Source organism: Megascapheus bottae, chromosome 16, assembly GCF_031878675.1.
Source record: "Megascapheus bottae isolate mThoBot1 chromosome 16, mThoBot2.hap1, whole genome shotgun sequence".
Taxonomy (NCBI): Eukaryota; Metazoa; Chordata; class Mammalia; order Rodentia; family Geomyidae; genus Megascapheus; species Megascapheus bottae.
In genome coordinates this window covers 21,533,948-21,549,467 of record NC_143524.1, presented here as the reverse complement: position 1 = coordinate 21,549,467, position 15,520 = coordinate 21,533,948, and the positions used below count along the sequence as shown (strand labels likewise).

The 15,520-nt window shown below is 40.8% G+C and overlaps 1 protein-coding gene and 1 pseudogene across 2 annotated transcripts in view; both read left to right on the top strand.

Annotated features, from left to right (window-relative positions):
- Positions 1–15,520, top strand: part of Kiaa1549l (KIAA1549 like) — a 216,710-nt gene that overhangs the window by 88,845 nt on the left and 112,345 nt on the right. The gene's annotated exons all lie outside the window — the stretch shown is intronic.
- The window catches only part of LOC150052996 (10 kDa heat shock protein, mitochondrial pseudogene), a 68,047-nt pseudogene that overhangs the window by 45,550 nt on the left and 6,977 nt on the right, over positions 1–15,520 (top strand).

Genomic DNA, 15,520 nt, shown 5'->3' with positions numbered 1-15,520 from the left:
AAATGTGTGCATGCAAAATAAAAAATCCACTGGAACTTAAATCTGCAATTAGAGCAACGGCTGTTGCAGACAGCTGCCAGATCATAATGCTGATTAGAGCTGTTAGCCAGACTGCCTTGGATTCGAATCCCAGCAGTGCCATTTGTAGTGAGTGTGATCTCAGACAAGTCACATATGTTTTCTCAGCTTTGTTTCCTATGAAACTGGATGATAAGAAAGGCCACCTGACGGTGGGCTTGGTGACGTTCAATGCCATCTTTCGTGCACATGACTTAGCATGGGGCTTCTTGTAAACCTGCAATACAGGTTTATTTTAATACAATAAATGTCCTTGTTAATCAGACTAGGAATGATGGCAAAGACTACTAGAGTTATATAGGGTTCCCCCTTCAAACTTCGTCACATTCCCTGTCTCTGCGCAACTATCCAAGGTTCAACCTAGATCCACTCTGTTCTTCTTCCTATTCCTGACCTTATCTCTAGTATGACCCCAATGGCTAGCCTGACAGGAGAATTTTCATTGGTGACTCCTGCTGACATTGAAGTGTATACTTGGTTTAACTTACTCAGGATTCCCCTGGCTGGACCCTATATGCAGTTCTGATATACCCTACTCCTTGTCTCAGTGGAGATGGTGAGTGCATGCTTTCTCACGTCTAGCGGATAGCTCAAGTGGAGTTGTAAAATGGAGTTTTTCAATTCTTCTCCATCTGGTCTCTTCCTGCCACTAGCTTAGGCTTCATCATTTATAGAAACGCTGAGGAGCTGATGTGGAGGGATGCTGAAATCAGTTGCTGCCGGGGCTTGGAAATCCTGGCATCACGGAGTCCTGGAACATTTCTTCCCTCGTCTTTTCTTGGTCTAAGCCATCACAAGGTCAGCCCAGATTCATGGCTGTTCCCTTCCCTGCCTTCATGTTCAGTGTCCCATATCTTAGCCCTCTCCTCTCCCTGGAAGCATGCCTGGAATAAAGCAAGGAAACAAAACACCTTATATCCAAAGTGTTTTTGACTTGATGAAGTCTGTATGAAAGCAAAGGAGTTTGTATGGACTCCTCACTCTGAACAACTGCATTCGTGGTGCTGTTCTTGGTGCTGGATTCCCTCCGCCTGCTCCTAAGAGTGATGATCTAAATGGCAGCATAAAGAGTGGTAACAAACAGAAAGAGAGACAAAGGACACAGACATAATAAGGTTTATGGAAGCAATTGGAAAGGCCAATTTTCCTAAAGAAATTTCCAGGGGGAAAAAATGATAGTCCTTTGTTTGACATTATTTTGAAATACAGACATCCTTTACCATTCAAAATCCAAAACCAAGCTACCTACAAATACATTTCAGATAAATCCCTTGCTCCCCAATCTAGCCTCTCCTCTACAACTATAAAAAAACCCAGGAATTAAACAAATTTAGATAACACAGACTTGACTCATGGTTTAGTCTCAAGAAGTGAAATAAATTGGATAATAGACTAGAGGTGTAACTTCAGATTATTTATTCTGGTGATATTTATTGAGTGGTCTGTGTTCCAGAGAGTATACTTGGTAATCAGAGAGTAGTGAACACGGAGGATGGAGTCACTGTTGCCATGGAGATAACATTTTTATGGAGAAGACTGAAGGTAAATAAATATAAATACTTTGAGATACTAATAAATACAATGAAGAAAATAATCAACATTTACTGAAAGAGAATGGGAATTATATGTTATGGAGAATATTGCATATAATTAGTAATAACCACTCACATTCACTTAGTGCTCTGTTCCAGGCACTATTGTAATTTACCTGCATTAACTCATTTAATAATTAAGACCGAGGAAGTGGCCATTGCTATTACCTGTCACTTTATAGATGAGGCAGGTGAGACACAGACAGGCTGGGTCCTGACAAGGCCACACTGTCAAAGGTAGAGCTGAGCATTGAGAATAGGCTGTCTCACTTTAGGATTTGAGACACCCAGAAGAGAGTGGTGAGGGGGGGTAGTATGGGAAGAAAGGACTGAGATGTGAACCCCCCAAATACCCAGACAGAAAGAGGAGTTCCAAATTCTTGGGAGAGAAGCTCCAACTAGAACTTTTCAACTTGATTTGACAGAAGGTAGCCTTCTAATCTCAATCTTCATTTTTTCCCTCATTACATGGCATAGTCTATTGCTGGGGCCTGATTCCAAATGAGATTCTGCACCACTAGTTTCTGGATTGAGCCCTGTCTCATCCCTCACAAGAGATCACTTTGTTATTCCTGTGTTCCAGCTTGTAGAGGAATTTGAGAGACAGGGAGAGAGCCTATTAATTTGGCTTGTGGAACATGTTTCCTGGGAAACATGTTAATATTTCTTTAGCTTATGTTTCCTCCAGGTGAAAGAAAGTTGGTTATTTGTGTTGGAGTCTCATATCCTTGCATTGTGTTCCTCTTCAGTTTATTTTGTTGACCTCTGGGCTTACATTGCTGTGTGCTCGTTTGACATGGAATTCTGGTGTTTTGTTGAAATTTTTAAATAAAATGCTGATTCTAGATGTGAAACCTGCTATTTTCCACTTTCAATGCTAAAAAAAACACATAACAACAACCAAATACAGAGGTGTCCATAAAAAAGTTATTGTGGTAGCCAGAAGATGCTTAGAGGAGCTGAATATGGTCTCATGGAAAGAATCTGAGTTGCACAGATCTGAGTCCAAACCCCAGTTCCCACACGTGAGCTGTGCCAACTTGAAACATTCACATAGCTCTAGAGCTGGGGTCACTTTGTGTATTAGTGGGGATAACGCTGAACTTCATATAATCATCTGTCAAGATCTCACGAGAGTTTGAATGCAAATTGTAAGTGAAGCATAACATATACAACAGAAAAATATCCACATCTTAGGTGTACAGCCAGACACGATTTCCCCCTCATAGGTGTGTTTATGCACCCAAATTAAGAAAGGAACTATGACTAGGCCATCTGAATTCTCCCTTGTACCATCTACCAGTCCATAATCTACCTTACCACGTCAGTAATCCTTGATGTTCTGAAATGTATTAGGTGGAATTGTGGAGTACTTTTTTTTGGGGGGGGGTGAAATTTGTCACTTTGTTGTAGTTGGGCTTGGCCATCTTCCCTGTTTTGTAACATTCCATTTTATCACAACTTAGTGATCCATTCAAATGTTGCCAATGGATAACCACCACCACCTCCTCCTCCTCCTCCTCCTCCTCCTCCTCCTCCTCCTCCTCCTCCTCCTCCTCCTCCTCCTCCTCCTCTTCCTCCTCCTCTCTCTTTCTCTATCTCCCTCTCCCTTTCCCTCTCTTTCTCTCCCCCCACCTCTGCTGGTCCTGTGACTTGAACTCAGGACTTTGGTGCTGTCCCTGAGCTTCTTTTATTCAAGGATAGCACTCTACCATTTGAGCCACTGTACCATTTATGGGGTTTTTTTTCTGAGTAGTTTATTGGAGACAGTCTCATGGATTTCCCTGCCTGGGCTGGTTTGGAACTGTGATCCTCAGCTCTCATCCTTCTGAGTAGCTAGGATTACAGGTGTGAGGCACCAGCACCTGGTGAAATTCTTAGTGTGAGTTTTTGCTGCTAAGAATCATTCTAATACATAACTTGTGCAAACATGTATAGACATTTCTATACTTTTCTTGTATATATGTAGGTAGGTAAGGATGCATTTTTCGTGTTGCTTGGTGTTCTGGGGAATATACCCAGGGCCTTCTACCTATAAGCCAAGCACTTCACCATTGAGCTACACCTCCAGTGTGTATTTTTTGTGGAGTATATTTTTAGGAGTAGGTTGATGGGCCATAGAATATATTATATAATATATATACATATGTGTATATATGTTATATATAAATATATTGAGAGCTTTTGTAAATGTCATGAAATAGTTTTGCAAGGTTGTCTATCTCTAACGTTTCCTTTACAAAGAAATTTATCTCAAGAGTCTTTTTAGTGAGTCAGTACATTTATCATATGAAACTACTTACCAAAAATTTTAATAGCCCACACCTTTGTTAATATCCCCAGTATATAAAATGAAGTATATTTCATTGTGTTTGCAATTTTTTCCTTGGTGAGAGTCTTTTCTGGGAATTTCTCTCACTTGGCCACCAAAAATCATCTGACAACCCCAAACCTAGCAGAGTTTAATTTGGCTGTTTTTAGCCTCTGGTTCTGGGGACTGAACTCAGAGCCTGGGTGCTGCCCCTTAGATTTCTCATTCGAAGGTGGCACTCTATCACTTGAGCTACAACTCCACTTCTGGCTTTTTGGTGGTGAACTGGAGGTAAGAGTCCCCTGGATTTTTCTGCTTGTACTGGCTGCAAACTATGATTCTCCTGAGTAGCTAGAATTATAGGTGTGAGCCACTGGTGCTCAGCTCATGGTTGCCTCTCAGTAATGGTTTCAGTGTTTATCTCAAGCTTTTCTCACCCTCCATTATGTGCAAGTAAATTACCTTATGGCTTCCTGTTCTGACAAAACAGAAGGAACAACTCTCAGGGAGCACCACTTCTCTTATTCTGCTCCATCCAGTGAAAGCTTTCATTCAAAGCTGTCACATCTAATTGTATACATTCTCCTCTTCTGACTGACAACCTTTTCATTGTTTTCACCTCTACCATGAGCCTCCTGTCTGCCTACTGTGGGCAGAGCACAGAGTAAATCATTTTGCGTGTTACTTCTTTCTCTTTTCCTAAAAAGCCCACGATGAGAGTTTTATTGCAGTTCTACAAACTGAAGTACAAAAAGGTTAAGTAAGCTGCTCTAAATCACGTAGCTTGTAAGTGGCAGGATCTAGTGCTCATTACAGAGCTCTGAAGTCAGATCCTCACATGTCTTTATCTTCATCCACAAATGTACACTTAACTTACAAAGAGCAAAACACACATGCTCTGGACTGTCCAACATCAGTCTCAGTGGATGAACATTCTATTCACTCAAGTCCGTGAGATGGTGGTGGGGAGAATCACAAATCAATGCCTCCTATCTGTGTTGTTAGCCAGTGATGGTTGGAACTATGCAACTGTACCCTCTCTCTTCTCCCTCCTTGCCAACCAGCTTGGTATTCTGCCAACACAGCCTTTCTTTCTTATGCCTGATACATGATATCCCCATGCTGATTCACAGCAGATTCCAATCGATCATAATATGTTTTTGTGGTCGAAAGGCAGGCTCCTGTCTGGCCCCCTCTGGTTATCTCCCTTCCACTGTCATCAGGCCAAACCTTCCCTTATTGTCTGCTGATTCTCCTGTGATTATTTCAGGGCTGAACAAAGCAAGGGGGGAAGTTCCTTCTTCTCGACATCTGTGCTCCCTGGGAGGTTAATGTAACAATATTTGTAATAATTAGCTTAAAGGTGTCTCATCTTTTATCCTTCCTACCTGTGACTACAATCATGGGTTTGTTTTATATGGTCATGTTTGGGGCATCTTAGATTGTAATATCAAGACTATCAAATATTTCTGTAGCGAAGTAGAATGTTCTAACATTGTATCTCCATAGTCATGATAGCTTATTGAATACTTGGTATGTGCTAGGTGCTATTCAGAATGAATTATGCATACCATATGATATAGCTTATCAAGACAATAACTCTGTGCATTCTGTTATTTTTCCATGTTATAGATGAAGAAATTAAGGAACACAAAAGTCAAGAAAAGTACCCATGTTTATCAGCTTTAAAGTCAGAACTCACACCTATAACCCTAGCTACTCAGGAAGCTGCATTCTAAGGATCATGGTTAAAGCCAGTCTGGGAAGACAAATCCAAGAGTTTCCTACTCAAATTAGCCAGTCAAAAGCTGGAAATGGAGTTACAGCTCAAGTGGAAGAACACTAGCCTTGAGCAAAAAAGCCACGTGAGAGCCAGAAGCCCTGAGTTCAAGCCCCAGGACTGGCACAAAAATAGTCACAACTTGAACCCAAGTATTCGAATCTAATAACTGTTTCCTCATTGTGCTCTCTCACATAATCATAGATACCCTGGCTTCTCAAAGGAGCTTTGTTTCTGATATTAAAGAAATTGGGATGGGCTTTGTCCTGCTCTTTATTGGCCAGCCATATAAAGGGGACATATGTTCATTTGTCTTATTTGTTGTTTTTTTTTCTATTCGTTGGGGTTCATTTCGAGGAATATTATTTTTTTCTTTTTTTTATTGTAATTAGTAAAAGGGTTACATGATATTTGCCAGATAGAAGGTGCATTAATTCACATACATTGATACCCTTTCACATGTCTTGGTACCCGTTTCCCTCCCCCCCCCACACCCCCCACCCGTCTTGGTTTTCCCCCCTTCCCTATCAAATTTCAAATATCCAAATACAAATAAATTCAATATATCAGATAACAAAGTGAGATACTATACCAATATGAGATAACCAAGGGACAGCAAAGGAGATGAGAGACAACATAGTACATTAAGGACAACAATCATTCATTATATGGCTTTTGTTTCAGTATCCTGGAGGTCCTTTCAATTAGCTTCACATTATATGTCCTTATGTATCAAGATTTTGCTCTATTGCAAATCTCTGCTAGTAGAGCCCAAGGTTTCTACTGATTATGACGAATGAGGGAAACCATTGAGCCTAAGTTCCTTTGAGTCTGGCTTACTTCACTTAATATGATTTTTTCTAAGTCTTTCCATTTCCTAACAAATGGGGCAATGTCATTCTTTCTGACAGCAGCATAGAATTCCATTGTGTACAAATACCACAACTTGTTGATCCACTCATCAACTGAGGGACATCTAGGTTGGTTCCATATCTTTGCTATGGTGAATAGTGCTGCAATGAACATTGTTGTGCTAGTGGGTTTAGTATGTCCTTGTTTCTGGGTGGTTGGGTAAATGCCAAGTAGTGGAATTGCTGGGTCATAGGGGAGTTCTATGTTTAGCCTTTTGAGGCACTGCCACACTGCTTTCCATGGTGATTGAATGAGTTTGCACTCCCACCAACAGTGTAGTAGTGATCCCTCCTGGCCACATCCCCTCCAGCATCTGTTGTCATTCGTTTTCCTGATCCTGGCCATTCTAGCTGGAGTGAGGTGGAATCTTAGGATCTACACTTGATGGCTGTTGAGCAACATTGTATATCTAGGTGTTTAATTATTCTCTAGGCTCAGAGGGACTTAAAGACAATAGAGATTGGATTGAGAGGCTTATTGTTTTGGATATAAATCGCTTATCAGTGAATAATTAGACTAGTCGGTAACTGCACAAAAAGAAAGAGTGATAACACCAATCAAAACTTGTGAACATCTAGAGTCTGTCAGCTACAGAGGTCTAGGTTGGTTATATCTGAAAAACTATAATCGTGTTTAGTATTAATCTTGCTCCCATTTTCAAATGGGCAGAACAAGAAACTCAAGAAAAATGTCAAATCAAGAAACAACATCTCCCACCTCCCGCACCCAATGTAAACAGCCAATGGAACAGTCACTGGCAAACCTACAGGAGAGTCTTCCAAGTGCTGTACAAATGCAATTGATAAACATCATTAATGAAAAATGTGAAAATATAAAGAAAGAGATAAGGGAGGAAGCCATAGCTGAACAAGAGGAAACCATAAACAAGGTGATAAGTAAAAAAGAAGAAGCCATAAAGGAGGCCATAATAAAGGCTGTTCAAAGAAAGATGGATGAATTCATAGAATCCACAAATAAAAAGGTGACCGAACTCCAGCAAAAGTTCAAAGAAAATAAAGCTACTGAGCTAACCACTCAAATGGAAATCAAGGAGCTAAAGAAATCCATACATAATCTAAAAGAAGAGATGCAAGGCATCAAAAATGAGCAATTAGTAGCAAGGGAGATGAAAAATAAAGTAGATAGCTTTGATAGCAGGTTAGACAATGCAGAGGAGAGAATTTCCGGGGCTGAAGATAATTTAGTTATTATAGAGAAAGAACAGAAAATGAGTCAATCCAAATCTAGGAAAAATGAGAGAGCGCTTCAGGAGGTCCAAGATACAATTAGGAGGCCTAATTTAAGGCTAATTGGTATTGAGGAGGGTCTGGAGAAAGAGGTCAATGGTATTGGAAATATACTTCAGGGAATCATCTCAGAGAATTTCCCAAATATCCAGAAGGGCAGACCCATCATTTGTCTTATTTGTAAAATGAGGACAATGTGAGGTAACATGATGTTAAGTGAGGACACTGCATGTTACAATGCTTGTGAGCTCTAAGGCACAGGTTAGAGGTGGCATGGCAAGTGCTGTCTCCTCACACTACTTTCTTCAAGATATAGGATTAGGTGGTCTAGATTTGACTTCAAGTATGATGGGGCTTCAAGATGCCAGGTAGAAACCCTCCCTCCCTTCGATGTTCTGCTGAACTGATGAGTTTCTTTATCACCATTTTTTGCCTCATCCAAACCCTTCAAAGAACATGAAAGTATCTGGCAGGTTTCTGAAATGAAGCTTCACTCGATGTTGGCATTCTGTTTTCATGGTGAAGTGGGTTGGTACCAAAGGTCAGTGTGTCCCTGCACTCTCTTCCTGTGGAGCCAGGGCATGGGATTGGCACAGATGGACTTGGGGAGGATACTCCCTGAGCTCCCCAAGGTGTCAGGGCCATGGCAGGGAACAAGTACCCATTCTCATCTGTTTTCTTCCCCAAACTCCAGTCACTTAGTCTAGTGAAAATAGCAAATTGCCAGTACAAGAGATTGAGGGAAGGGGTTACTGGCCAAACAAGAAAGAAAGAAAGAAAGAAAGAAAGAAAGAAAGAAAGAAAGAAAGAAAGAAAGAAAGAAAGAAAGAAAGCGAGCGAGCCCATATGTGATTTGATGCATGCCTATATTTACCACTCCCTGGCCATGAATTGCCTCGAAGAGCATTGATGAAAACAATGAGACAGAAAAGTGCTATGTGAGTTAGACCACATCTAGTTCTCTGACCTCTGGCAGAAGCAGATCTGTCAGGCAACCAGAGTCTGTGAAGTGGGACAATGATACTTTCGAGTCTTGAGTCATGTAATATGTAGAAAAGATATTGATCAGGAAAATGCCTCAGCTGTCAGTGCTCTTTTCCCCATTCACGCGAGAGATCATTAGGAGTGAAATTTTATTGTATTGATATACGACTCTCTTGGGGTTTGGTTGCAGAAGATCAAGTCCACTGTCTGTTGCTTGTGCAGGAATGGGAGGTATTAACATTGTCAGTCCTGAATTTGCTCCTGAATCAATGAAATGACTTAAAAGTAAACTAGGCTGAACCAAAAAGCTGCTGACTTCTCTGCATAATCATGAAGCCATTTCCATAGCTGGTATTTCAAGAATCCAGAGGCCTCAGCCTTGACCCACAGCAGTGGGTCAAGAGTACCTCTCTGCACATGAGGTATCTCTAAATCAACATCTTGAGTGATGAATCTGTCTATTGGAGCCCAAATTATGTACAAAACCCAGCAACAGGCCTCTGTGTAGTAAAGTTTTTTGTTTGTTTTCATCTAGCCCTGTATTACTATACAGAGTATTGAGGAAGTCTGTTGGTGTAATCCACTTCAAGATGTCACTAAAATGTTACCATTTGAGCATGTAGACTGCATGGATGGGGAGCCACAGGTGCCTGATTAAGCTCTTTCTCCTATCTCACAGATAGGAGAGGCAGCAGAGAGGAAGAGAAATAGATGGCTCTACTTTGCTCTTTATAGATCAAAAAGGAAAGGTGAAAATTAACGCCTGTTGCCTAATGTGCAGAACAGCAGAGTTCTGTACAGAACTTGCACTTTGGTCTCTGCTCGGGTTTATTGTTCTCTTTCTACCTACCCCAGACTTTGGGAAAAGTGATTTTCCATATACCTTGGCTAAAATAGCTCATGTCCCCCCCCTTCCTCCTCCTCCATATTGGTACTCAGCCCGCCCTCTCTCTCTCCTTTCCTTCCTTCCTTCATCATGTCATTGCATATAGCTGCATGAGAACAGACATAGCCCGAGTACATGCAAGATATTTCTCACTGATGCTTCAGAATCCCTTTTGGGCATATTGTTTCAATGACGGGGGAAAACATCATGGTGTTGGTAGAAAGTAGCCAGCTGGGCTTCTGTCTTCCATCAATACATTTCTTTGCTGTGTGACCTTGGGCAAATCATTTAACTTCCGGCTTCAATTTGTGGAGAAATGGAGAGGATGGGGCCTATGGTCCCTATAATTTCCTTCCATATCTGGTCCTGTCAACTCTTTAGAGGAACTCAACTCCTAAATGACAATTGGGGTGACATTTTTGGAAATGAGATGAAGGGGTTATTCTTTCTTTGTGACCTTGGTACTCTACTATATGCTTCTTACCTACTTGGTTCTATTCCTCTTCTAGCACTTTCTATAGTGTCTTTGTAATGGTTTGTTGGCAGTCCTGTCCTCATTGTAGGTTGTAAAGTTAGTACTCCTGGTTAGGTGCTGCTGACTCATGCTTGTAATTCTAGCTACTCAAGAGGCCGAGATCTGAGGATCACGATTCATCCCTTGCTTGGGAAAGAATACTTGTGAGATCTTACTTTTCAATGAATGAGCAAAAAGCTAGAAGTGAAGCTGTGGCTCAAGTGGTAAAATGCCAGTCTTCAGTGACAGAGGCAAGTGAGAGTGAAAAGCCCTGAGTTCAAACCTCTGTACCAAAACATATACACACAAAAGACTAAGTACCCCTTTTTTGTCATCTTAGATTTAATCCTTAGAGGCAAAGCCAATTTAGCACCAAAGCCACCATCTAGGCTTCACTCTGTTTACCATTTGTACACTTTAACTTTTTTGTTTTAATGTAAATTTTATTATAGAGGTGATATACTGAGGGATTACAGTTAACACATTAAGGTAATGAGTACATTTCTTTTTTAATTTCTCCCACTCCTCCACACCCCTGCCCCTTCCCTCGCAAGTTGTAAAGTTCATTTCCCACTTAGTGTCTAGTGAGTACCACTGTGAATTGGTTCACTATTTTCCCACTATTTCTGTGACTCTCTCCAAATCTGATAAACTTATACACAAGACAAAGTACAGAAATAAAAAACAGTGACAACAGGAAATAAACCAAAGAGAAAAAAAAGAAAGAAAAACTGAAAATAGCACAATAAAAATATCTGTTTTTCCTAGGTGTGGTGGCTCACATCTATAATCCTAGCTACTCAGGAGGCTGAGGATTGCAGTTCAAAACAGCCCGGACACTAAAGTCCATGAGACTCTTTTCTCCAGTTAACCACTAGAAAACCAGACGTGGTGCTCAGGACGGTGTGGTGCCCAGGCCCAGAGTTTAAGCTCCACAACTGAAGAAAATCCCAGCTGTTTCCATTTCGATAAGCATCATTTTGTATGGTCATATGCACATGGCTATTGAGTCATTGTAATTCTTTTCCTAAGAATATCCTCCTTTGTTCTTACTTTGCAAGTGCTTAGAGTGCTGTTTAATCATGTCAAGTGTCTTTTACTATCCATTGGATTGATTTGTAGATTTATAGACTTCATTTAGTTATTACAAATGAGGGAAACCATGCAGCCTCTGTTTCTTTGGGTCTGGCTTACTTCACTTAATCTAACTTTTCCCAAGTCTTTCCATTTCCTTACAAATGGGGAAATACTAGTTTTCTGATGGAAGCATGGAATTTTATTATGTACATATATCATATTTTCTTGATCCATTAATCAACTGAGGGGCATCTTGGTTGATTCCATATCTTAGCTATGGTAAATAATGTTGCAATGAATATAGTTATGCTTTCATGTGGCCTTGCTTTTGATCATTTGGGCAAGCTTTGACCTGTTCCAAGGAGCTCTAGCATATCCCCCAGACCTTCCTATAATACTTTTAATATATCTGGTCTTACATTGAGGCCTTTAATCTGTTGGAATTGATTCTGGTGCAGGGTGATAAATACCTAACTTCAGTTTTCTACATGTGTATAACCAATTCTGCCAGCACCCTCTGTCTTTATTTTGTCCTGTGTTTTTTGCTCCCTTATGAAAAATTATGTGGCTATAGGTCTGTGGGTTCATTTCTGGGTCTTCAATTCTAGTCCATTAGACCTCATAAACAGGTACCAGTATCAACCTTTGTTTTTTAATATCTGTAGCTTTGTAATAGAGTTTGAAGTTCAGCACTGTTCTTCCTACTAAGGATTGGTTTTACCTATGCAGTGTCTTCTATTATTCCATATGAATTTTTGGATTGGTACATTTTAACTTCTTATACCTGCTACCCATATATCCTCATTCCTCACTGTTACAAGAAAAATAGGGATTGAAAGTGTGGCTCCGCTGGTAGAACGCCAGCCAGTGAGTAAAAATGTCAGGCACTGAGTTTGAGTCCTGGTGTTGAATTAAAAAAATTAATGTATCTTGTTTCTAGCAGTACTGAGACTTCCTCAGATAACACTGGAGATGCTGGTTCAGCCAGCTTGCATTGTCACAAAGATGAACTCTCACCTTTGTGACGCAGCGGAAACTGCTGCTGTGGCTGTGAAGGTTAATGTTCAGTTTCCTCGTGAAATATAAGAATGTCAGAAGGAGCTCTAAGAGGTCCACAGTGTTTGTGCTGTCTCTCCTTGCTGGCCCTGCACCTCCTGATCCCAGTGATAGCAGGAGGTTTATGATTTAGAACCTTAGCTGATCTACATAATCCATTAAAATGTCACTTTTTTAATTGCAGAAGCAATACCTCTGAAGCGCACACCTGCAGCTGGTGGAATTTATAGCCAGGATGCAGTGCAATTTGTGTTGAGAATGAATGTAGCTACCTCTACTATGCCTGGCTGCCGTCTGATCATCCTCAGAAATGAGAAGCTGGTAAAAATGGCACCCTCTGAGCTGTTGGTATTCTTTTCTTTGGACCCTCATTTCTTATCCTCAGTAATCGCTCTGCTGATGCCATATTTATGCAACTATCATCAGTGAGAATGGATTTGACAGAGGCTTTGGAAACTGAGTGCTTATAGGATGTGGTTGACCACAATGGGCCAAGAACATGCCATAGGAACCTTTAGTCAGTGCATCGTAGATTCTGCCTAGGTTCATATGAAGCACACAGGATTTATTTCTAGGATCCCAGGACAACAACTACTTCATTCTCTTCTTTTTCTTCCATTTTCTTAGCACATAATAGATGGATGAAGAGACTTCATTGTGATATTTCCATACATGTGTATAATAAATTTTGATCACCTAGATCATCCCCCTCTTAAAAATAATTTGATGAATTTACTATTAGTTTGTTTTCATGCATGTACATAAAGTCTTTCAACCATATTCATCCACCCCTCTTCACACTCTCTTTCAATCCTCACCACTCCCATGGAATGCTCTCTCCCCTGCAAACAGAACCTATTGTATATTCCTGTAACTCATTTTTAAGAACTAGATTCCACATATGAGAGAAAACATTTGATAGTTGTCTTTCTCACTCTGGCTTATTTTGCTTAATACCATGATTTTTAGTTCTACCCGTTTTCCTGCAGATGACCTAATTTCATTTTTTTTTTGCCAGTCCTGGGCTTTGAACTCAGGGGCTGGGCGCTGTCCTTGGGCTTTACTACTTGAGCTACAGCACCATTTCTGGCTTTGTTCTATGTATGTGGTACTGAGGAGTTGAACTCGGGTCTTTGTGCAAGCTAGGCAAGCACTCTACCACTAGGCTAAACTCCTGTCCCCCCTTTTTTTGTGGGTTATGGGGCTTGAACTCTGAGCCTGGGTACTGTCCCTGAGCTCTTCAGCTCAAGGCTACCACCCTTCATTCTTTTTTTTAAATGAAAAAGTTCCTTGCATTCTTGCCTAGCTGGAACTTCGCCACTTGAGCTACACCTCTAATCTGATATTTTGCTGTTTAATTGGAGATAGAACCTTGCCAATTTCTCTGCCTGGGCTGACTTTGAACTATAATTCTCAGATCTCACCATCTTGAGTATCTGGGGTTACAAATGTGAGCCATTGGTGCACAACTATAGTTTCATTCTCTCTGAATGAATAATAATCTAAAATAGATGATAGATAGATAGATAGATAGATAGATAGATAGATAGATAGATAGATAGATAGATAGATGGATAGATACTTTGCTTTATCCATTCCTCAACTGAGAGAAACCTAGGCCAATTCCAAAACTTGGCTATTGTGAACAGTAAACATGGGAGTGTAGGTATTCCAGGCCTGTTTATGTTCAAAGTATTCTGATTTGGGGGATGTTAACATTGGACTCAGGCTTTTGTAATGCTCACCAGAAATCTGAAATCCTTAGAAAGTAAAATGTGGGTGATACTGTGTGGGGCACAGTGCCCCTGGGGGCTCTGGGAGTGAGGGAGACTGAGTTGGATGCACAGGACTCTGGTACCGAGGTCTCTTCTATACCTGCTGGTCCTCCAGTAAGCCTGGGCCTTGTTCTGTGGCTTCTTGCAGTGTGCTTGGTGTTATGTTGGGGATGTTCCTGAAGCTTCATCTCTGGAGAACCCTTCTACAGCCTCCCACCAAATTCCCTAAGCCATATTATCCTTAGTAAATCCTCTCCTGCTTATTCTGGATTCTTTGTGATGAAATTCTGATGGCTACACAAGGATGGTAATATCTTACTCAAGGTGTTACTGAGGGACTGCTGAGATAACATGTGTCATATATCTGTAAGGACTTGGTGCTCAGTAAAGACAAGTTCTTTTCAGAAAAAGAACTGATTTTCCAACTAGATGCTATTGAGGGAGAGCATCGGAACATCTCCTGTTAACCAGAGAATCAACCATGCAGTGTTATAGAACACCTGTGTGTGTGTGTCCCATAAACTCTGAAATTTACTGGTTACTCAGGAGTATCTGTGCTATACTAAACCTTAGTACCCAGGATGGATGGACTTCATGTTCCAAGACCTCTTTAGAGACCCTGGCCTGGGGTTGTCTGCAGAGTCCATGGCTAGAATCTCCTTGTATAGACAGCAAATGTCAAGGCCTCTGGAATTTGACTGTGCCTGTTCAAATGCTAGATATTAGGTTAGCAACTCTGTGTTTGTGTGATTCAGCTTTCCATCTGTCAAGTAGAATGTTAGGTACTACCCTGCAGCCTCCTTGTGAGGCTCTGACAAGGTAATGCTTCTGTGAGACTCAGCTTAGCTGGCATATTTGGAATACATGCACAACAAACATCACTTATCATTAGCCTAAGATGCTAAGATGATCATTGATCTACAGTTTCTTTTTTTTTTGCCAGTCCTGGGGCTTGAATTCAGGGCCTGAGCACTGTCCTACCACTTGAGCCACAGCACCACTTCCAATTTTTTCTATGTATGTGGTACTAAAGAATCGAATCTGGGTCTTTGTACATCCTAGGCAAGCACTCTACCACTAGGCCAAACTCCTGGCCCCTATTTTTTTTTTATAGACATAACTGAACTTTTGAATTGGGCTAATATTTTCTTAAACCATACCATATGACAACAGCATATGACTAATCAAGGCAATAACCAATGAAAAGTAACTACCTTGGAGAAGCCACATACTTCTCATTGAAGGGAAGGCAGTGATTGTTCGCATTTGCATATCAGCATTGGGTAGTAGCATGCTCTTTGGGATATT